Source organism: Bactrocera neohumeralis, chromosome 5 (assembly GCF_024586455.1).
Source record: "Bactrocera neohumeralis isolate Rockhampton chromosome 5, APGP_CSIRO_Bneo_wtdbg2-racon-allhic-juicebox.fasta_v2, whole genome shotgun sequence".
Taxonomy (NCBI): Eukaryota; Metazoa; Arthropoda; class Insecta; order Diptera; family Tephritidae; genus Bactrocera; species Bactrocera neohumeralis.
This window is the reverse complement of record NC_065922.1, coordinates 76,396,934-76,421,887: the sequence shown is the minus strand read 5'-3', so window position 1 is coordinate 76,421,887 and position 24,954 is coordinate 76,396,934. Positions and strand designations below refer to the sequence as shown.

The 24,954-nt window shown below is 32.5% G+C and overlaps 1 protein-coding gene across 3 annotated transcripts in view; it reads right to left on the bottom strand.

The window, feature by feature from the left end:
- Nucleotides 1-24,954, bottom strand: part of LOC126760257 (uncharacterized) — a 460,595-nt gene that overhangs the window by 152,703 nt on the left and 282,938 nt on the right. The window lies entirely within an intron of this gene.

The following is a 24,954-nucleotide window of genomic DNA, read 5'->3' as shown; positions in this document are numbered from 1 at the left end:
ATGAAGAGGGAGGGAAAGTCTTCATTGATATTTAGTACAAGAGGAATTAGGCAGCAAACTCAGATGGCAGAAAATGGAAAAAGTGAAAAAATTGAAGAAAAAAGGAAAAAATTACAAAAAAGTCAGAAAAAAAATATTTAAAAAAATTTAAAAAAATCAAAAAAAAAATTAAGTAGTAAAATCCAAATTTTAAATATTTTTTTTAAATTAAATTTTGAAATTGTGTTAATTATTTAAGTAAAAATCAAGTTAACTTTCCATAAGAAAATACCTTAACAAAGCATAATATCTTTCACAAAAAAATTTCCATGCAAAAATTTGATTTTTAGCGTTCTGTTTGCATGGCAACTATATGCTATAATGATCGGAACTAAACACTATATTCGGGGATAGTAGCGCTGGTTTTTGCAACAATCTATGCCAAATTTCGTGAAGATATCTTGTCAAATAGAAAAGCGTTCCATATGAAGACTGGATTTTATTTATTTTTAATTTTTTTACTTTTTATTTAATTTATTGCACTAAAATTATGCAAATAAAAATCTTTTTAATTTGAAAACTGTATTTGTCATTTATTTTTACTTATTTTTTTATTAATGCCCAATATTTTTCATATTTGATGAACCAATATAGGGATTATAATAAATCAATCAAAAAGCCACACAAAAAAATGCAAAAATTAACAACCAACTCACTCAGCGTCTGATTACTTTTAAGCCGCACGGTAAATACAAAATCGAAGCCCATAAATTGTAAACCAAACTCGGTTTTTGATTGCGCTGCAGCTTAGCGCGCCTTTCTATTCAAATTGTTGTTTTTCTTTCATTTTCGTAGTTATGAAAAAAGCATTGTGTGGCATGCCACATAAATCACGGTCGCTTTGCAGGCGATGAAAAATAAAATATGGTAAAAGCGAAAAGTAAACAAAGCGCATAAAAATTTTGACGCTGAAAAAAAATCTCAAAAAAATATTTGCGAAATATTTAATTGTGTTAGAGGGTACGAAGCATTAAAACAAAATACAGTGAGTTGCACATGAGCGAACCGCAAGCGTGTATTGTATATTGCATGCCACAAAGGCGAGCATACATGATATTGCAAGCGTTGATTGAACAATTTTTCGATTGTGAGTAAACAACCACTGTATATAGAGCAGGCAAAAAACAATGTAACTTATTTAGAAGCCGAGAGTGAGTGTGTGTGTGTGGCGGCTGCTTTTGAGGCGGCATTATGCCGAGGTGTTAACCAACACTTTTTCTTAGTTCTCGAATGGGGTTAGCGCTGCAGCTTAATTAAGGGCGATTGTAGTATTGAAATTTTCAAAATTCGTGCCAACATTTTTTCACACAACGCACACATGCACACATACACCTATAACGAAACAAATAAATGCTCTCTATTGTGTTGGATTAAGAGCACAATTGTTGATTGTATGCCAGTAAGTGGCATGAAATTGAGGCGTCAACAAAAGGGTTGAGTGTTGTGCGGCTTGTGAGTTGATTAGAAAATCCTCAAGGAAAGCTGCAATTTTCTAAATAAATGTGTATTTATATTTGTTGCATAAGAACTTCATATGACGTTCCAGCATTGTGAAGATCAAGTAGATTTGATTTCAGTAAATAAATTAAAAATAATCTGTAAAATTCCTTCAACCTTCTAAAATGCCTATAACTCAGTATTGGATCGAGTTACTGAGTTAGTTGAACTAAACTCACTTCCGATTGTCCAAACCAAATAAATTAACCTTTTTATATACCATTTACAACCATTAATTTACATTTAGCATGGACAAAAACACATAAAACAAGGGTTGTTGTCTTGGATGAATGTAAACAAAGATTGGGAACTTGGCTAAATGTAAATAATAGGGTCAATAACCTTGGCAAAATGTAAACAAAGGGGTCACTGACCTTAACAGAATGTAAAAAAAAAAATTAATGACCTTATCAGAAGTTAAAAAAGTTCATTGACCTCATAAAATGTAAACAAAAGCATCAATGACCCTAAATGTAAAAATAGTTGTGAACTTGATGAAATGTTTCATTGAGCTCATAAAATGTAAATGGAAGGATCAATAACTTCGGCAAAATGTAAACAAAAGGGTCAATGTAAACAAAGGCTGTTGTCTTAGCTAAATGCAAACAATGGTTCTGGACTTGGCTACATGTAAGCAAAAGGTACACTGACCTCAGGATTCTTGATCTCGCAATACATTTTGTGGTGAACTTTTGAGATTTTTCGGCATATTATATTAACAAAATACGAAAAGTATTAGGGCAAGTGAGAACGCACAGCTTTGCAGACGAAATAGAGATAAGATTTGAACGAATAATAGAAGATACAGATGATGATAAATAACAATGAAATTATTGCAGCTGAACAAATAAGATGTTGTAATCAACAAGTCTTATCTAACTTTATGATGGGTTAAGACGTCCACATGCATACATATTTACATAAATAAATATATGCTTACAAACTCAAGTATTTTGTGACCAATTTTGCGAACTCTTACACCGCGCTGCCAGTTATCTCGAATAGCATATCTAAATTGAATTGCTTACGTTAATTTAATCTCAACAAAAGAATCACTACGCAGCACTTTCATGCGGCTGCAGACAAAATGAAGAAAACTAAAGAGCTACGCCAAAGAAAGAGTGAGGTTAGGGCACAGAGTGTAGGGTTCGCAGATAGGCGTGCAACCAAAAAGAGCAGCTAAAAGTGGCTTCACATGCCTTTTTTGTACTGTAGAGCGCAGAATTTCAGTGGAGCAATTAAAAATCACAAAAAAAACGAAGAACAGCGATTATGGCGCACAGGAAGCGCACGTAAAAAAGCGGCGAACGTGTTGAGTGAACGTTGAATCCTTTGCCTCAACTCTCATATTAACAGGCCGCACGTGTTGCACATGTGATGCCATGATGTTGCCACCATAGTTGTGTTTGTAAGTGCGCCTGTTTGTATTTGCAGCAGCAGCAGCGCAGAATGCTAGGCAGACAGCCGCGCAAACACAAGCGTATAAATTTCTGCAAACACACGCATGTGTGTGAGTATTAGACTGTGTAAATATTTAGTCGCATTTTCATGATCTGCCATGAAATATTTTGCGCAAAAAACGAAGTAAAGCAAAGCGTAACAGAAAAAATACGAGCGATAAGGGCTGACAGAAAGACAGCCAAGTACGTCAGACTACTATATAAACATACATATATTCGCCGGAGTTTGTTTGACGACCGAGCTGCGTGATGCATCGCTGACTGTTGCTTCCGTTACTTTATGCGCGTATTTTTACGATTTCTAAAACTGGCAAAGGGCAAATAAAATGTTTACGATTTTTTAGAACCTGAAAAGGGAGCATATCGCGAGTGCTGAGATGAGCAGTAAAATTTGAAAGAGCCTTAGAATAGTTTACAGCCATGCTAGTTTGGAATCTGCGAACGCATTCCAAAGCCAAGTAAAATTGCGAAATAAAATTATTATGCTAAAAAGCGCCTTTATACAAGTTTTGCAGCAGTTTTGTTTTAAGTTTAGAAAAAGCGGCCTTAGGTCAAATACTTTAGAGCATTTTAGAAAAAAAAAACTAATTTCGAAATTCGAACTTCATGTTCGAAAAATTGTTTAAATCATTTTTATGAGAAATGGTAAAGATTTTATATTGAAATAAACACAAATTTAGAAAATTAAAAATTTTTAAATAAAAAATAATTTTCGAAAAGTATAGAATGTGTTCGAAAGCGTATACAAAGTATATATTTGGTTATGAAATAAATAGAAAATTATTTCGAAACTCAACTTTAAAAATTTAAATTTTCGAACAGATTTTATATGTATGTACATATGTATGTATGTATGTAGATACATATTTATATTTGAAATCAGGTATTTAAATTTTCTGATGTATTGGCGTTCGAAAATAGACTTCGCATTACTCCATATGAGTTCATAGGTTCGTTAATACACTTACAGTGTTTGAATGGAATCTCTGTCTGACTCATTGCTTGTATTTCGAAAAAAAATAATATGTTAATGCAAGTTGTTTTGAATAATTATTTATAACATTTGGATTTGAAACCTGGTATCATTATAATAATATCAGTTTTTCTTTTTTTAGACGCAATATTTGTTGGAATTTAACATTTATTGACTATTTTCAATTATACACTTAAAATCGAATTTTAAGTTCGAAAAAATTTAATGTTAATATACTCATGATTTTTTCCTAAAATAATAAAATTTGAGTTATAATTTTAATTAAGTTTAATTTCGAAAGTCGAACTTTAAATTCGAACTCGAAATTTTAAATTTATTTTTTTTAAACTGAAAATTGAAAGTTTTTTATAAACCATTCAAAATAAAAAAATGAGCAATTTTCTAAGGCTGAAGTATTATTAGAATTTCGAAAGTTTGTTCGAATTTTTTTTTTGGCTTTTTAAAAAGCAAAAATTATTTAATTTTCTAATTTCGAAATTTTGTTCGAAAAATTTATTTCGCGATATTTTTCTGGGCTTTCGTAATATTAAGCATTTTGCACACTTTTCGCGGCACCAATGTTTACAATACGCCATTTTTGAAGCATTTCCAACACAATTTGGTGCTAAAAATAAACACGAAACTATAAAGTGAGCAGCTAACTGGAAGGCAACTACCGCCAAAGTTGCTGAAAAACGTGAAAACGAGCGTGAGATAAGAATAGGCTGCTGGAAAGCAGCCAGCCGCCCAAATGTGGCAACAGATGAATTTTTAAAGGCAGCTAAGCAACAAGAAAAATTATGTGATGTTTTGGTAAAACAGGCGAATAATGTGTAGATGAGCGAAGAAGCAAACATTTTAAAGCAACAAAAAACATTAAAAAATATGCGAAAGCAGCAAATGCCAAAACCACGCGGCCCACTGAATTTGTAGGCCTAAACAAGGAAGCTTACATGTGGGCGCAGCAAAGCAGAGCCCAACTGTGTATGCGGCAGATGATGAACAAATAAAATAAACTGCTTAAAACCTACTTAACGACTTGAGAGATGCTTATGTGTGTATGGATTAAGAAGAAGAAGAAGAAGCATGCATTAGAATAGCTGTTAGAAAGCGGTTTAAACTGGTAGCCGCGTCACGCGTTAAGGCAAACTGCGCTGACTAAGTGCATACAGAAGGCAACTGGAGACTGCCTTTAGTGCCACATTGCAAAAGTATATAACACACATGTGGCATGTGGCATGCAGCTTATAATCGATACTTGAATTGCATGTTGGCGAAGAAATACCAAAAGGACGACAAATGTCAAGAGGCAGCAGCCAAAACTAAAAATACTGAAGCGACAATTTTCGCCGCTGTGAACTTAGTGGAGGAAAAATTCAGACACTTTTTTAAGGAAAATTTTTAAATCGCAAAAAAAGTCAAGAAATTGCAGCACAAATGGGAGAGCGGCACAATGCAGTCAAAACACTCAAGCGAATTGGCGTTGCAAGCAGCCGAGCGAGCAGCTGTGTGTCGTAAATCGATATTGGCTGCTAGTGACTCGTGTAATAAAGCAAAAATGCGGAAAAAAACAAAATAAACTCAAATAAAATGAACGAAAGTAAGCCGTACTTGGCTTTCGAAAATCATCGGGCTTGCGAACAAAACGAATTCCTTCGATTACGAGTTTGAGGAAGTGAACTCTGTGTCCTATTTTATTAGGCAACCAAACGACGGCCGGCGTGTGGTGAAAGGTTATAGTTGAGCGATTTTTTGGGTAAAGAGTTGGAAATCAATAAACACCAGCACGCAGATGTCTCGACGAGCATTTGAAGGAGATTACGATGCTGTCGAAAACTTGCCTTATCTCAACTACGAGGAAATTGAATTGTAGATAGACCAGCCGGAGGGGTTTTACGAAAAACTCTGATAGCCGTTTAATTTTTCTTTAGTTTTGGAGCTCAAAGGGGTTTCAGAGGGTTAAGAAGCGGCGACTAACATACCTTGTACTAGTATGATTTGAGTTCCCGAAGAAGATCGCAGAAAATAGTCGACAAAGCCATGCGTGCGACATTGACATCAATCCCCTAAGAAGAGCGGGGTTCGAAAACTAAAACAGACTGCGATCTCTTAGGCAACTTTGTTTTTCTGATACCTGACTATTCTTAACTCATCCTTTCCAGAGCGTATTAAGTATGCGAAGCTTGTAATACATTGAAGAAAACGTCGGAGTTACTATATATTATATACATAAGTATATATAAATAATAAGCTGGACGTGTTGATTTGATTAAGTCTTGTTCAACTGTATAACCATTTGTATGTCTCTCTACAAGCTAATTAGTCTCTCAGTTTTTGAGTTAACATTCTAAAATTTTGTTCTCATCCTATTCTCACCAAGGGGCTTCCCATTTGTCGGAACTGCTGATATCAGACCACTATAGCATATAGCTGCCATACAAATTGACCGATTAAAATCAAGTTCTTGTATGGACAACTTTTTTATTTGACGAGATATCGAGATTATTACAGATTCCATCGCCATATTGTACGAAGAAATTGTTCAGATCGGATGACTATAGCATATAAATGCCGAATAAACTGACCGATCAAAATCAAGTTATAAATTGTATACCCTTATATGCATTAAGAAATACTCCTTTAAAGAGATAGTTTAATATAGCTTCGGTGCTTTACTTTAAACCCATTTCTTATTTATTTCAGCTCAAGAATTATTTAGTGTACTTTCATGGTTCTTTGAATATGGTCGTTTTCTTTTAAACCATACCAATTTACTATATAATCAAAAACTACTATTACTTCAGCAACACCTATGTGAACAATTAACGGAAAAATCTTTGCCAAACCAACAACAATAATAATAACATTCTTATTTAATTTTTTTGTTTTTCGTTTTATAGCGGTGAATGACCGTTCGTTCGTTGGCTTTCACGTGCGAATTATTTCGAAAAAATAATTTAATTTACGATATTCAGACGCTCGGATTATCTAATGCGTTAATGAAGTGTTCATTTGCACCTTTATTTTACATGTTCTTTCGTAAACTTTAAATGAGTGGGGCGTTTGCGAAGTGCGTTTCAGAAATTGTAAGCGCACAACTCATGCAGTCCACGAAGTTGCTTAATGAATATTACACGAAATGGGTAGCTTCAGCTAACAATTTACACACATTCAGCAGCATTTAATTTGTTTATTGGATTTTTAATTTTTTTTATGCTTTTTACACAAAATTTGCTTGGCAACTAAAAAATCTTTTGCTTGCTTTTGCTTGGCCTTTCAAAAACGTCAATGCACTCACTCACACAACAACTCATGCCACATGCCACGTATGTACGCACATAATACAAACATGCTTAGTTGCATGAGTACCTGAAATTCAAGCGAATTCTCAGTCGTTGGCGCGCCTGTGGCAGCAACATGCGCTTGCAACAAGGCATTCCACACCAGCGGCTGGCTGCCAGCAGCAAAGAGTAAACGGCAAGAATACAGGAAAAGAACAGCCAAGAAAAAATCTAAAAAAATATATATAATGCCAACACAATAAAAACAAGTGAATCAGCTAAAAACCAACCCAAAAAAAAACAGCAACAACATTTGTCAGGCAGTTGGCCACAGCAGAAACTAGTTGACTTGCCAGCGCAAATTGATAAACTGCCTCGGCTGTGGCTGCCACAGACGCCGCGCTGCATAGCCACCAAATGCCACTTGATGTCTGCCAGTGCGCCACACACACATACAAGCACATATGCATGCAGCACAAGCGCCTTATATGCCCCTTTTGTGGATATGTATGCGTGCAGCGCTCCAAGCAGCGTTGTATTTGGTGGCTCTGCTTCAGCGCCGCTTCACCCATTCAAGCGCAGCTCGGCACTAGTGGCTGCATAACCACAACAAGGCAACAACAAGACACAAGTACAAGTACAACCACATATGCAGACATGGATATGCCCACAGCCACATCCATGCATACATACACTACTACGAAACGTGTCTTCGGCCAACAACAGGTATTTCGAGCGCGTCTCAAGTCTACACAATCAACCGCACAGCACACATTAGTCTAAATCTGTACGGTAAACCGGTTTAAGCATTTTGCCTCACCTTTCTATATTTTCTTAATAAATTATCGTTGGCCTTTCTTTCCAACGTTTTGCCTCGGTCGCTACAAATTTTTCCATTATTGCTATTATTGTTATTAGTATTTGTGTGTGGGGTTCAGTGTGGCAGAGTTCATAGGTTAAAAGTTGTCATCTTCTGGTGTCTGCGGTGCACTCGGACATTTCCTTGTGCAAAGGCAAAGCGTTGGCAAAAAATTTGTTGTAGAAAACGAAAAGAAAAAATATAAATTTTGCTGAAACCTGCTTTATCATCGTGTCCATTATGTGACTAGTTTAGCCATTTTTCTCTTATCCGCAAAGTTCATCAGTCGCTTGAGCATGCTCAGCGCTCGGTATGAATTTCAAATAAGGTGCGCTACTCGGCTCGTAGGCAGATGGTCGCGTTGGCTTATGCAATGGGTAATTGGTAGATACAAATCATTTATGAAAATTGGGTTTGGATGTTGCTTTGGTGTTGAAACAATTCCATTTTAGTCAAAATATACTTAAAAATACGAAAAAGGTATTTAAAAAGGTTGTTGTCTAAGCTAAAATCGAAAGAGAAACATATGTTAAAGGGGAAAGAGACCGCGAGAATTAAAAGAGAGAGAAAGAGAGCCGCTAGTACAATGTATATGAATGAGTGGAGTACAATCAAATTAACAGACTTATGACATAACCTCAAAATGATCATCAGAAAACAGATCACTCTTCAGTCAATACAAGATAAAAACACGATTGAGTCCAGAAATTGAGTTATGTGACTGCAGGCTACAAAGCTAACTGACGATTTCGTCGGAAATTGACAATGTTCGAGTTCCAGCAACCGAGAAAGAGAGAGATATATAGAGAGAGAGAACATTTGTTGAATATTGTATAGTAGACGTAGCGCTTCCGGATTCATATCTCACAAATGGGATTCTTTGCTGCTTTTTTTTTAAGAAATCTAATATATATATTTTTTGTAGATATCTTTAAAAAAAAAGCTAAAATATACTGCACAAATTTCCAGTATAAAAGACAGAGAGATAATTTGATTTTGAACGGTCTTTTTGTTGCTCCTTTTAAGGAAATCTGATGATATAGCTTTAATAGGGAGAATTTATTAATAAAAGCTAAAATATATTATAGGAAACTTTGTTCTAAAGATTCCGAAGGCTTATATAAATGGCATAGTCTAATGCTCTCCGGTAATTCGAGTTAAAGAAAAAGCAAAGACAACCAGGGTGTGGTGACTTCAAATGAAAAGAGAGACCGAGATAGAGTCGTAAAAGATGTGATTGAGTTGCGATCTTTAGCGCTGCATTTGTATAGCAATTCATTCACACACCTTAGTTGACATATAATTCTCAGTAGGCTTACCAAATTTTTGCGTGACATAAGTAAATCATTTTTATTAAAACTGGAGCTCTATTTGAAGCTGTCTTAAGTTGAAAACTAGTTTCAAAGAAGTAAGGAGTTAAAATTCTAGATTACAGACTAAGCATGGCCTTATAATTCGCTTAAGTATGAAGAAAGGCTGTAGTCAGTAGCCCATCTTCTGCTCCACACTCAACAAACGCAACAAAAAGCGTCAACGCTGCTTATTAACAACGGCTCAGTGGCTTAGTCAGCCATTTCCAGTGAAGTCACACATCTCATTTATTCAGATACACAATTATTTAGCGATCAAGTGACGTTACAAGCTATTCTGATGCCGCAACGACTTCAATAAATACCATAAAATTTGCTGCTCACAGCCTCAACTCGCAGTCAAAAATAACTGTAAGCTCATCGTTTAGGCATTTTTCTCTCGGACATCTTTTGTCAACGTAAGTTAATAGTCGCATTTGCTGATTATTTTAATTTAAGTGCGTGATTTGCGCATCAAATCAAGCCATAAAACGTTTGTGCGCTGAGCTGCGCTTCACCTTTGCCTCTTCACTACGCTCACGGGCACTCTCTTGACGCTACTTAGCGCTGTACTGCCGCTTCGTCTCCAAGTCTTCGCTTCTGCGCTGTCTAACCATATTTTTGGCAACAAAGCCGTCGTGTTTGCTTGTTTGCTTTCAGTGATTACGTTACGCCACATTCACAAGCTTAAATATTTATTTAGTCTTCGATTAAAAGGCGAATTTACGTATTACTCATGAGTATGAATGACTTCCTGCTGTTGAGGCTGCGCTGACTATTCGGACAGCCAAACAAGCGAGGTGATTTTTAAACGCTCTTGCTATTGTTTTTGGTTTTCTGTTGTTTTGGTGCTTCGGATTAAGCATGCGTGGCGTGTATTTCTATTTTCGTGGCTGGCGTTCCGACTTTCGAGCTGAATTCGTCACGGCGGCGGTTTTCAGCCGCTTCTCCACTTCAGCGCAGCCAAGCCATCGATTTTTCTTCGACTCTTGCCTACCTATTAACTATTTGGTTTGAGGCTAGTCAAGGCAATTCCAAATGCGCGTGCTTGTAACGCTGCGGGTTTGGGCGCGCTGCCGCTGAAGGTGAACGCTGGCTCAAACGCTTTGTCAGAAATCAGCTTAGAGCTTTGCGCCAAGCACAACAACACCAAATCGAGTGCACTTCATGTCACTGCAGTCATTGCATTGTGTGTGTGCATGTGTCTGAGTCGGCTCACGCTGCCTGCACCGAATGTTTTTTTCGCCGTCTTTGATTACCGCTGCTCTGCTGGGATTTTCGACTAAATCACTATATTGCATTACGGCTTCAGAATTGGAATTGCATTCATCATTATAAGCCGAAATGTTTGATTGACGTGAATTATTGGATTTTCGGGCTTATTAAAGGTGATTGCGTACACGTTGAGATGATTGATGTGGAAACGTGTATGTGTGCCTTCTAGAAGCACTGAAGCGTTTGAACTTTGCAGCAGCAAGCTGAAGTATTTCGCTTTGAAGGCTGCGGGTACCATTTCAGATGGTAGAGTTAGCCCCAAATATGAACTCTGTTAGAACAAAAGGAACATAGTAGACTTAAGCCGACGATTAGCAAAGCAGAACTCAACTGAAACGAACTCGACGGAAGCTTTAAGTATAATCCAGCGTGAAGACCGTATACACTAATCCAAAAGAGCTGAAATCAAAAGATTTCGAGATACATATGTACATACATATGACACTAAATGCTGAATTCCACGGAGGGCTAGGAGCGCAAAAAGGGAGCTCTACTAAAATAAACATAAAAACTCAATTTTTAATACAACGCTATTTGTTTGAAGCCTTGAACCAACCTCTACCTCTTGTATGAGATCTAAGAAGTTCTGTTCGAAATTTTTTCCTACTGAAATACCAAGAGTATAAGAGAAGAAAATTCTGGTGCTCGCCTTTCTCACGACAGTTGGAGTTGAGTAAGTGGAACGGACCCGGATTTTTATCCGGCCAAGAATTTTTTTTTCAACTTCGTACCCTTTACCACGAATACAGCTATTCACAAAGATATATTAATAAATTTATTATATATCTAAGTATTTTCTATATACAAATTTATCAAATACTCGCCTTGACGCTAATTTCATAAGTCAACAGTTTTCGAAATTTCTACATTTGCATAAGCATGATTCAAAGTAGACGCTTTAAAACTGAAACCATAAGAAAATTGGTAGCAAAACAAAATGTAGCAACAGATAAGATACTGGAAAAGTGATAATGCAGCAAAAACAAAAACAAAACTAAGTGAAATAACAAACAGGTTTAAAGCGAATGACTAAAAGAGCTTAGAGGAAATAGTTAAGCATTATAATATTTTATAATCTCGGCTGCTTTTTGTTAGTGAATGTGGCATAAAATATTTGTAAAATTTCAAAAATTTGTCATAAATTTCGCACACGTTGAGGTGACTAAAATAACGTCCATTTCGCAGAAGAGAAAGTATTTTTAAAAAAGTTTTTATAATCGCTTTTTAATTTTTTAAAATTTTGAAAATATTTAAAAATTTTAGTTTTTGAAGATTCGAATCAAATTCAGAAATTGAAGATTTATGAAATTTTCGAAATTAAAAATTATTAAATATCTTTTTATTTTAAAATTTTTAATATTTCTACATTTTTAAAAATTTTGAAAATTCAAATTTTAAAAATTTTTGAAAAATTTAATTTTAACTAATTTTTAAATTTGAAAATTTCTTCGATTTACGAGATATTCGAAATTTTTTAAATCTTTAAAATATTTCTTTTTTCCTTTAAGGTAAACTTATAATCGAAAATTGAAAATAATTTATTTTTTTTATTTAATTTTTAAAATTTTGAAAAATCTTCAAGTTTTAAAAAATTTTCAATTTTGAAAATTTTGAAATTAAATATTTTTTTAAATATTTTTTAATTTATAATTTATTTTAATCTTTCTTAACTTTAACTCCTTTTTTATGTTTGGAAAATTTCAAGTTTTTTTTTAATTTTAACAATTTTACATTTTGGAATTTTTTTAATTTATGAAATTTTTCGAAATTTTTTTAAATATTTATGTTTTTACTTTCAACACTATTCTTTCCAAATCAGTTGAGGCAACTTCATAATTCCCTTTAGGAAAATTCCAAATAAAAGGTACATGTACTCACACATACACATATGTACATACGTACATATGCATGCTTATATCTATAGAAAGCGCTTGCTGACAGTTATTAACAATAAATCGATTTAAATGCCAGCAGCAACAGCAACAGGCAGCTGACGCAGATGAAAGTGATGCACTTATGACGAAATGTGAGTTTGCTGAACCCTTTTTCGGAATTGCAATTTCTCAGTTGAACAACAGCAACAACAAAAATTATAAATTTTAACAAATGCATTTCAATTCTAAAAAACGTTGTAATTGTAATTACATTACTAACGAGCACAAATACATCCAATTCAACTGAAATTCAATTTGTCCGCTTTTTTGCCGAAGAAAACATGTCATTTATCTCGTTTTTGGTAATTGACATTAATTCAAAATTTAATAACGTAAATTTCCATGTTTGCTTTACTCGGAAGCTGATTTATAGCAGCGTGTTGGCATTAACATTGAACTTACTTCTGCCAATTGTTGTTGTTGGTTTTTGTTTTAAAAAATTAAAAAAAAATTTAATTTTATAATTAAAAGTTTCCCAACTTTATTGAAATAAAAAGTTTTTGAAATAAAAAAGAAAATTAAAAAAGAATTTTTTTTAATTTTTTAAATAATTTCATATCTCTTGAAAACTAAAAAAAATTACTTGTAAAAAAATTTGAAACATTTTCTAAAATTTCAAAATATTTTTGTTTTGTACTTCTTTAAATAATAATTTTTCTTGAAAATTAAAAAAATTATATATGAAAAAATTTGAAAATGTTATAAATTTTTTTTTTTTTTTTATTTAAGAAATTATTTTTCTTGAAAACTTTAAAACAATTAATTGTTCTAAAATTTTATAATTTGTTTTTTATACATTTTAAATAAGAAATTATTTTTCTTTTTTCGTGTGTTCGCTCCAAATTTCATGACTTGTTTCCTAAATTTAATTTACTGTTATTAGCTTGTATTTACACACTTTTAGCTGGTCCCAAAGCAAATTTTAATATATTGGCGCTGCGCATGTCCATAATGAGGCTTTTCACACACCAGCCACGAAGCAGCCCCTTACCCTTCGCACCCACACACTCACGCACCCGCGCTGCATTTGTAATTGACTTTTGTTTGGACACGCACACACACACATACGCAAGTGGAATGCGCTTGCAGTCGACTTCATTAATGGTAATTCACAGAAATACATTTTTTAGCTTGTAATTGTAATAAATTTAAATTGTAATTGGTGCGCATTAATTTGAGTTGAATTGAATTGAGTGCGATTAGCGTCTTGTAATGTTCATAATAATAATAAACTGATTTATATTGCGTTTTTTACCATTCACTCTTCATTTCGCAGCTGTTAATTTTTATCACGTAATGAATAAATACATAATGCGCGCAATAATTGCAATAAACAGTTAACTGTTGCTATTCAACAGCCAATGAAAGCAATGAGCGGCAGTTTGAGTGGAATGCGCAATGAGTGTGAAGAGAGCTTTTGCTTGATTTTTATAAGAAAAAAATGTTTGGCAACAAAATTGGAACGAATAAAGTAAGCATTTTTTTTGAAAATTTAATTCAATTTTAATTTACAAAAATTAAGAAAATTTAATTAATTTTTTAAATAAAATGATTATAATTAAATTTAGTTGTTATTTAAATGATTGAAAAAAAATTAAAACAATGCAATAATTTTTGTGATGGCATAATTATAATTAATTAGGATATTAATTTAGAAAATTTAAAAAATTAATTAATTTTTTTAAAATTAAGAAAAATAAAATACTTTTCCAATAATGTAATTGCAATTAATTTAAATCTTTATTTAGAAAATTTAAAAAATTAAGACAAATAAAATTAATAAAGAAAATTTAAAAGCATAATTAACAGTTTTGATGATATACATAATTCAGTTAATTTAAAATATTTATATAAATAAAAGAAAAATAACTTCAAATTTCAGAAAATATTTGCTTTCTTCTAATAGAGCAATTCGTAAACACAATTTTCTACCTCGAACAATAGTGCATGCACACACACGCACAAACACACAGCTTTCGAATTTGCCACAAAAATGCCGGCAAATACATTATTTCAAATGCCCAAAATTGCCTAAGTTTGATGTTGTCAGCTGCAAAAATTTCTCTCGCATCTTAAACTCAATTTATTTTCAAGCTTTTTCATTAATACCCTTTGTTTATTTATGCATTTATTCTTTATTTATAAACTAAATTTTTTTTCTGAAAATTTTTACCAATTTTCATTTACCGATATAAACCGACAAATTGATTTACTTAAGCACTAATTGATTTTGCAATGCAATAGCAACTGCTTTTGCTTGTTTAACGAGCTGGAAAATTGTGCAAATGCAGCATGTGTGATAACGGAAAGTTTGGGTACAAGGAAATTTTTGTTTTAGTGCCGTTTTTATAAGCAATTGTTTTGATGAAATTAAAAATTTATAAAATTGCAATTTCGGTTTTGTGTGAATATGAAATTCGAAAATTAAATTTGATGACTTTTTTTAATATTTATTTTAGCAAATTTACGCCGAAGTGCACAAGCAATTACACAGAGTGCTTTAATTGGCTATTTTTCAAAAATTTTTATTTAGTAATTTATTACTCCAAAAGTAGGTTTTCGAAATGGTTTAATTTTCTAAATTAGTTAATTTTTTTTATTATCTAAATTTTTTAAATTATCTGTAATTTTAAATTAATTAATTTCTTTTTTAAATTAAAATTTGATTTTTTTAAAAAATTTAAAATTAAAATTAAATTTAATTATTAATTTTTTTGTAATTTTCTTAATTAAAAATAAAAGTTTATATTTAAAGATATAAAAAAAATTGATTTTAAATCCTAAAAATTTTAATTAATTTTAATTAAATTTAATTACACTTTATTTAATTATTGAAATTTTATTTTGTGGTAACTTTCTAAATTAAAATTAAATTAAAATTCGCCAAAAAAGCAAATTTAATGTTTTCCATTTTTTTTTAGTTTCATTCAAAACCCAAGCAAACGCTCACTTGTGCTCAACATTCCACTCAAACTCCCGCTCAATGCAATTTTATTGAATTACAAAAACACCAACTCGTTTTTTGTAAAATATATTTTTAATTCTCAGAAACTCTTTTTTTGTTCTACAAGATTACTCTTTAAATTTGTTTTTCGCCTAATTTCTTCAGCACGTGTCAAAGTCATTTGCCAGCACTCACAATGACAACTTTTTAAATGTCAAGTTTTGTTTATTACAAATTTGAGTAAATTTCATTTTGCAGCGAAATTGCGAATTTGACATTGTGTCAGGTGCAAAAAACGCATGTCCGAGTTTGATGAGTGCAAAGTACAAATTTATGTACAAGTTTTTGCAAAATTACAAAAACAACAAATGCGACGTGTAATAAACAGCAGCAACAACATTTTTGCTGCATAAAAAGTGTGTGAGTGGTGTGTGTGCTTGTTCTGTGTTGCCAGCAGATGTGCTAGTGTTGCCAGCAGCGAGGGCTTGTTCGAGGTTTTTTGCTAAAAGCTAGGGAGTACACACATAACTATAAAAATTATTGCAAAAATATGTAAACAAATTAATTTAACACGAAGCAAAACACGAAACTTTAATTTATAATATTTTTGCATTCTATTTTCTAATTTTTTTATAAACAAAAATGTAAAAAAATTGTAAAAAAAATTTAAATAAAAAAAATAGTTTTTTTTTCACATTTTCATTGAATTTTTCTGACATTTTTTATGCCCATTTGTTTACATTCCCACTCGTTGTCGCACACTTTCATGGTCAATGACAGCGAAAATGCATCAGCATTACATTTGCCTGTGGTAAGTTCCGCTTGGAATGCCAAGCGTGTTGTTGCAGCAAAAAGCCGGAAATGTCGAGCGAGAAAAGATGCACAGACTGACTAACGGTATAACGAAAGCGAGTTGCAAGGTAGAGCTGAAACTGAGTTTGAAATATAAGACTTAAGACAAGCAAGAATGGATGACAGCGGCGAGAGAGTGTCAAAAGATGGTTGGATCAGAAGACAGAAGGAGAAAGAAATCTTGGCAATGGAAAAATATATAAATATTTGTTTGGTATACTATATAAAAAAGTGACTCTAAAATGGAGTTTTTGTAATAAAATTATATACAAATAAGGTTTTATGATCAAGGAAATTTTTAAAATTGTTCCACAGCTGTGAGACTAGAGCTAAAAACGATTACGAGGATCGTCTCACTGGGTGCAGAGATGTCGGTGGAACCATGTAATTTAATCTCTTAATTTGCTGAAACATATACAGTCATCGAGGCTTTAAGCTCAAAGTAAAATCGCTGAAAGTGATGAACAAAAGTCTGTCGAAACCGGTTTCCAAGATTTACTGTGTTGATTAAAGTGGTAAATACAGTTTTTCGGTAGTTTAGGAGATCTTTGGATAAAATTTCTAGTAGAAAAAGAGGAAGACATATAGGAGGAGAAAGATAGAGACACATAGAGAATGCGAGACTGAAGAGGAGTGATAGAAATACATGGAGAAAGAGAGATATATAAACTTAAATAGAGATATATGGAGATAATCTGTGAACTTTTTGATTCGAAATCTGATGTTTTTTAAGAAAAAATTGTCAAAGGTTACCCAAAAAGCGAAATTCTGTTGACTTATAATTTTTTAAAGAAGCTAGTCCTAAACAATTTCAATCCAAATAATTGACTGCTTGCTACAAATAACAAAAATTATCTAATTCAAGCATGAAGAACGTTTGCATATGAAGTTCTAGAGCTCATCGACCGAATTAAACTGGATCTCAAGCTAAAATTGAACCACATATGTATGTAAAGAAGATATTACCGGTGAGACTCAATATGCCTGATTTGTGATCTGGTGCCAAATCTGCGCTTTGTCTTCGCGCCAATTATCAAGGTTATTAAACTTATGGTGTACAATGTCGAAAATGGAGCCAGATTTACAAAGTATTTGTATATCATTTTTGCAACGCTTTAAAAGAAATCTACAAACAAATGTGTTCCGACACCCTTGAGATAAAACTCGCTCGCATTCCCCTACTTACAGGGTTACCGAACGCACACACGCATACGCGTAAACAAAGAAGGTACTTTTATGAAAATCGAGTGTGAGTAGAGACAGGTAATTTGATATCCTGCATGAGTCTACTTACATACAATCCATACATACATACACCATCTACAACCATGTTTGTGTGTGTGAATGACTAGAGCAAAATTGAAATGCCTCATTGACGACGTGAACCTAAAACTCCACGCAATTAGAGTATCGAATGCTCGAGAAACTCGTTTCCGACCAAGTACATCTGCCTGCTGGCAGCGAAGTCAGCTCTATGACACTTGTAATAATAGAGAGGGATCACGGCAGAGCGCAGGGAAACTCAGCGCCAGCGGCACTTGTGTGGATCTAAGTATGCCGAGCGCTGCAGTTAAATGCTTGCCTGCCTGATGATTCGTCGCAGCGGGGGATCTGCGGACATATTGCTTTCTAACGGCGCGGTGATCCTGCAAACAAAGGACTCATGTGTGTATGTATGCGTACGGTTGAAATGGAAATGTACAAAGGCGGACGGGGATATTACGCAGAGCACAGTGGGTAGTAGAGTAGCAGCTGCTGTAGATACGAAAGTAGTACTGTGCGCTTGGCATCGTGTCGAATATTTACGAAAACGGAGGGTGATTTAGACTCGCTAGCGTTATTCGAGAAGCGCTGTGCGTGTACGATAGGCAAATGAGAAGAGATAACTTGGAAAGTAAACAAAAATAAACAAAATGTCTCAATAAGTTAAACTTATCATAATAAAAGTGTCACAAACAAATCATATTCAAGTGGATTTGGTGATAAGAATGTGTGCAAGACGATATAATAACGACTTATGTGACAGCTCAATGCTATTGGATGAAATTCGAAGCACAAATATTAACTTTTATCATGAAACTATAAGACTGGGCACATAGTGAGGCGAAGCGCAGGGCAGCAAAGAGTGCTAAAAGTACAGACGAGCACCAAAATCTATATTTAAAGTAATTAGTAAGCGTAATTCTAACATATCTCTACTTCTCAGCTGTTTTCGTTCAACATTTTTGCAAAAGACAAGCCACTCTGTACTTAGCCTTAGGTCCTGAAAACTTATGTACATACACAGTTTTAGTAGCAAAAACTTGAAATAAAATACAAAAGAATTTGGAGAGCTCTTCTTTAATGCCCACAATATATGGTACACCAAGCCAGACGACTAATGCTAAACATTAAAAACGTTGCCAGAAACTAGAACTGTAAAAAATAGAAAATAAATTGCAAACAGCTTTCAAAGGCGCATAATCCAATCATTGCCTACTTCACTGCAACTAGTTTCCCACTAACCCAAATCTGTGGTCAAAGGCTAATCGCGCGCAAGTAGGCAACCATGTTAGTAGCATCGATGAAAAAAAAGATGCATTTTGAAATTAAAATATAAAAAGTGCTAAACAATCTGTACCGCCACTTGCTCTAAATAGCTGAGATCAACAATTAGACTGACATTTATTGCGCCAATTTGTACAGGTAACCCCTAGAGCACACTGAAAACGCCAAGCATTAACGCTTCTGCATAGCGTACAACGGTAAAAGTGGCGATTGCAAACAATTCTTGGCAGTTGCTTTTTTATTTTGCATTATTTTTTTTATCTCGCTGTTGCTGCAACATAAAAAATGTGTTGAAAAGTGGAGCAAATTTTTTTCACAAACGTAAAGCGCTACAAAATACTTTTAGCTGTGTATGTAGCTGGCTTTGAGCTTTCAGTTTTCTTTAATTGTATGTTTGCCTATATATGCGCTGTGCTCTAGCTGACCCCGGTGGCCTTCTTTTGTGGCACACTGCCTGACTACCCCAACAGTTGGACGCGGCCAGACTCTGCTAATGAAGCGGGCGGTGAGATGAGTTGAAGTGCGAAATTAGCGCAGACTGAGTGTTGTCTGCTTTGACTGAGTTTCGTGACGATTTTTGCTAATTATTGGCTGTTTGCGTAGCTGATTAGTATTGATGCTACTTTTATTTGTACGAAAACTGAGCAAAAGCATTGCATTTATGTGTTCCACAAGTTCAGTTTCGCAACAAATCGTTATTGTGAGGGGTTCCACAAGTTCAATCTTGCTAAAGAGTGGATTTAGAACCACCATAGTATTTGATATAAAATAGTCTTTCATCAAGGCTTACATGTATATCGAATTTTTGAAATTGAGAGGTGTTCCACAAGTTCAGTTTAACGAGAAAACGAATTCAGTGCCATTATGTTTTGAAAATATTTAAAAGTTACATTTTATCGCTGCATATGCATTAACATTGCAAAATAGAGAGGTGCTCCACAAGTTCAGGCTTATTTAACATAAAAAAGCGTAGCAGCTTTTGTCTGAAATCGAGTTATAACTTTAACTATCCAAGATTCAATGCTTGTGCTATTTTCATCATTAGGGTAGTGCTACTTTGGTGCTGAGGGACGACATTTGCTTAGACTCTTCCGAGTTTTCCCCTCACTTCTCAGCCGTTCCACAAGTTCGGCGTTTCCGCACCTGGACCTCATCTAGCGTAATGACAGCGAAGTAAAGCGTCCATAAAAGTAACGATTGACATCGTAAAATGGAAAATTAAAAACACAGGTTGAAATCTAAGCAATTGCTTTCGAAAATCGAAATTTAACGACCAGCAACCCGCTTTGATATAGCAGTTGTTTTAAATAATTATGGTTGGTTATCAACAACAGCAGCAGCAGCTGTCCGCTGTCAACATTCCAAGCTAAGTACCCACGCTAGTACTAGTTGTTTAGTGGCTTGGTTGATGGCGCAATTTGAGCAACTCACTCACTTACTGAACTCGACTCTAACCACATTGAGTGCCACTACCCCCCGCACCACACACGAGCATAAGCATTACAAATATTTCTGCTATTTATTCAGTGACGTTGACAGCTGTTGGTAATCCAATTTTGCTCGACACACAAACACACACGAGTACCTGAAAAAATATAAATATTTGGCAGTATATTGAGGAATTGCGGCAGCGGCAGCGAGCAGAAGCGAAAAAGCGCGCAAAAAGGCAGCGAATTCGCGGAAAATTTCATTGAAAATTCTAAACGAAAACAAAAGTTGCAGAATTTGGCGCAAAACAAATACAATAACTAGAGTATTTTGTTGCAACATAATCTGTGTGTTTGTTGTAATCGGCGCTGTTATGTTGGTTCATTAATTGCCAGCGCGTACACACACACTCAAATGTGATTTTGAATAAATACAAAGTTGCTAATTCAATTAGCGCGTAAAGTGTGTTGAATTTTTTGAGGCAAAAAAATTTAATTGAACTTTTGATTTGTTTTTATTTTTTTAAATAATTATTTTTCTTTAATTTTTATAATTTAATTAATTTTTAAAGTTTTAAAGTTTTTTTTTTGAATAATTAATTTTTTTATTTAATTATTAACTAATTTTCATTCATTCCAAATAATTTTTATAATTATTAAATTCATCAATAATTAAATTTTAATTAATCTGTTATAATTTTAGAAATTTTTTATTTATAATTTTTATGTTTTATTATAATTTGATATTTTTAATTTTCATATTTTTCAGTATTTTATTATAATTATATTTTATTTATAGTTTTAAGACATAATTTGCTTTTTTTTTGTAAATATTTTTTAAAAATCAAATTTAAAAATTTGTTCTAATTTTTTTTTTGATTTTGCTATCGTTTTTCACCGCTCCACACTTTATATGCATGTAAAAAACATGCTCGATAACGCTTCGTTAGGCAGCAGCAAGCGGCAAATTGGCATATTTGCAAATAAAAACTTTAATGAATAACGATGGCTGACAACAACAATTTTCTGTGCCATAAAAATAGAAAATGGCTAGAAAAACGTTTGCAGACATTCAAATTTCAATTTATATATAAATAGTTTATTAATTGTTGCCACACATTGCGAAATCTAAATTTACTGGCACATTTTCTGACGAAAATATCTGTGTCATTAATTTTGCACAAAATTTTTTAATCACTCTAGGAAAAAATATATTTGTGCATGAGAAAAATGTTATTAATCACTCGTGTAAAAAATTTATTTTCATATAAAAAAATTATTACTTTTCAACTGAAAATGGAAGTCAGCCGTCATTGGAGGATATTTCAACACCTCAATATTTACTGAAAATTCATAAAAATAATTTTTGGTGGAAAAAAATATATGTATTTATAGAAAAAAAATTATTTATGGATAAATTGTTATTTATGCGAAATATGCCGATTTATAAATACATATATACATATACATATATATTCGAAAAAACATATTTTTTTTTAATATTTTTTAATTTTTTTTTTCAGAAATTATTTTTTTGTTTCTAAAACTGCATAAATATAAATTTCGCAATTATTTTTGTGTTAACGAGCTAATTGTTGAAGTGCTATTGATGACATAAATTCGCTGGATTTTCGGGCGGCAGAGCAATTTTATGTCAACAAGCTTTTGCTAATTTTCATACAAATAGTTTATTTGTGAACTGGGAATTTAGTTTTGCATTGAATTGAAAAGCTATGCAATAATTATATAACCGTAAAGTTAAAACAAAAATTTATTGAATTTGCCGCTTGTTGTTGCTTGGTTATTTAAGAATTGCTTATTTAAGAAATGCTAAAATATTTGCATTTTTTCGGAATTTGTTTTTTGCTTTGTTCATTGACAACGCATTTATTTCCATAATTGGAAGTGTAAAAGCAAATTTGGATTACTAAGATATGTGGAATTTTTCCAAACATTTCTGTCATTTAGTGCAAAAATCTGGCTGATTTATAGCTTTTTTTTGTAAATTTTAATTTATATAAAAATAAGAAAGGAATTACATAAAAGTTTAGCTTCATTGGCCAGGAAATTAACCAGCAAATTAGCGTAATTAGCAGTTTAGTAATTAATGCTCTAAATAAGAGAGGTAATTTTAACTAAAACAATTTGTTAGCCAAGTTTTTTTCTTATTAAATAAATTTACAATTTTTAACTAAAGTAAAACGTAATTAGCAATTTAGTAACTACTATTCAAAAAAGTGACAATTTTTAACAAAAAAAATTATTGCCAATTTTTTTATCAAAAAAATACAATTTTTAACTAAAGGATAACGGATTTCAAAATTTAAGCTTTTAAATTTTTTTTATTTTTTTTTGTAATTTTGTGATCGTTGACTTAAAACATTATTGCAATATTAAAGATATTAAAATTTCTCTAGTTTATGTTTTTTTAACTAATATTCGAAAAAGCGATACCTTTTAACAAAAAAGTTGTCTATTTTTATTTAAAAAAATAATTTGTTTAACTAAATAATTTTTATTGAAAGTTTCAATTCTGAACAAGTATTTCTTAATTAATTTTTTGTTTTTTTTAATTAAATATTTTTTTAAATTAAAATAAAATTATTTCTTTTTTTTAAGTTTCAATTTTGAACAAGTATTTTTTAAATTATTTTTAAATGAAAAAAATTGAAAAATAACAGAAATTTTTTTAAATAAAAATTGATTTATTTTTTTAATTTTCAGTTGTTGACTTCAAACATTATTGCAATATTCAAAAAAAATTACTTAATTTTTTGTTTGTTTAAACTCTGCACACATTTCTGTTTCATAACGTTTCGAATATTAAATATTATTTTACTCAATATTTAGCTTTTGTTTTATTTAAAATGAATAAAAAAATATTTTTTTATCTTTTTTACTGCAAATGCACACACCTTTGATTGCATGTTTCCTTTTATTTTTTCACTGCACACAGTACCCTTCCACTGAGCCCTGCAAAATTGTAGTTATTTTCGAGTGTTTATTTTTCGCTTTTGCTTGTTTACCTTATCCCTTTCAACGGCAGTGCTTTTGTTCTGGCTAACACTGTTTTGATGTGTAATTTTTCACTATTCCCTGCTTGTTTGCATTGTTCATTTTGCTCCGCATTTCAGTTTTTTCTATTTTGCGCACATTGTTGCAATTTCAGGGCGCTAGCAAATAGCTCAGGTGTAGACTAAAATATAATAAAAATGTGCTCGGTAGAGGTGAGCAGTACACAAACGCGACTTGTAAGGGTTAATAGTGGAAGTGGTGTGATTATAAAGGGGTAAAGAGCATTCTAATGCTAAAAGAAAGAATTTGAAACTATATTTTATGTTTCAGAGTAACTAGCTCGTGTCATTTATAAGTCTTCCTAATTAAAAAAAAAAATATATTAAGTGAGCATAAAAAACCGGTTAGTTTTATCTGTAGAACCTAAAGTTTTTGGGTTATGGCAATGTTTTTAAACGCAAATCAATATATTATTTAAGGAAAGTTGGCAAATCCTAATAAATTTGAAAGCAAAATCTTGATTTTGTGCAAATACTTGTAATTTCATGTGGAAACAAATTGTTTCCATTAAGTTCTAAGTCTATAATTAGAAAAAAATAAAGGTAATTTTGGTGAAATTTTCACTAAACACTTTAAAACAGCCTCAATAGTGTCAAAATATATTAATTAACTAAAAAAATATTTGAAAGGAAGTTAGTGAAATTTCTTGCCTGTAATCTACTAAAATCAAAGTAATCGATATGAATAAAAATTGGTTAATCTTTAGAGTAAAAAACGATTGTGAAATTGAGATTTTTTACAAAAGTTTAATCAATATAAAAATGGTGGCAAAAATTAGAAAGAGTGCGCTATTAAATTCGAAGAGTTTTAAGTACAAATTAGGCATAAATTTTGGCGATAAAAAATTAAATTTTGTAAAATTTACTTTAAAAATCAAAGATTGCTTTTAAGTAATAAAAAAAAACAAGAAAAAATTTTACATTGAGCTGTACCGAAGCTATAAGGGTATAAAAAGAGCTGTACATTGTTTTTGATCGAACAGTTTGTATGTCAGCTATATGCTATTGATGACTGATCTAAACAAATTACTCGGAGAATGTAGCGTTGCTTGGAAAATAATCTGTATCGAATTTCTTGAAGATAACTTGTCAAATAAAAAAGTTTTCCATCCGAGCACTTAAGTTTGATAGGCTAGTTTGTATAGTAAGTAGCTATACGCTGTAGTAGTCGCATCATGAATTTTTTTTTTCGTAGATTATAGGGTTGCTTTTGAAAATAAGGTATACCAAATTTCGTAAATATAACTCGTCAAATAAAAAAGTTTTGCATACAAAAGTTTGATTTCGATCGGCCAGTTTGTATGACAGCTGTAAGCTATAGGGGACCGATCTGAAAAATTTGATCGGAAAATGTAGGGTTGTCTTGAACAAAAAGCTATACCAAATTTCTTGAAAATACACTGTCAAATAAAAAGTTTTCCATACAAGGACTTAAGTTTGATA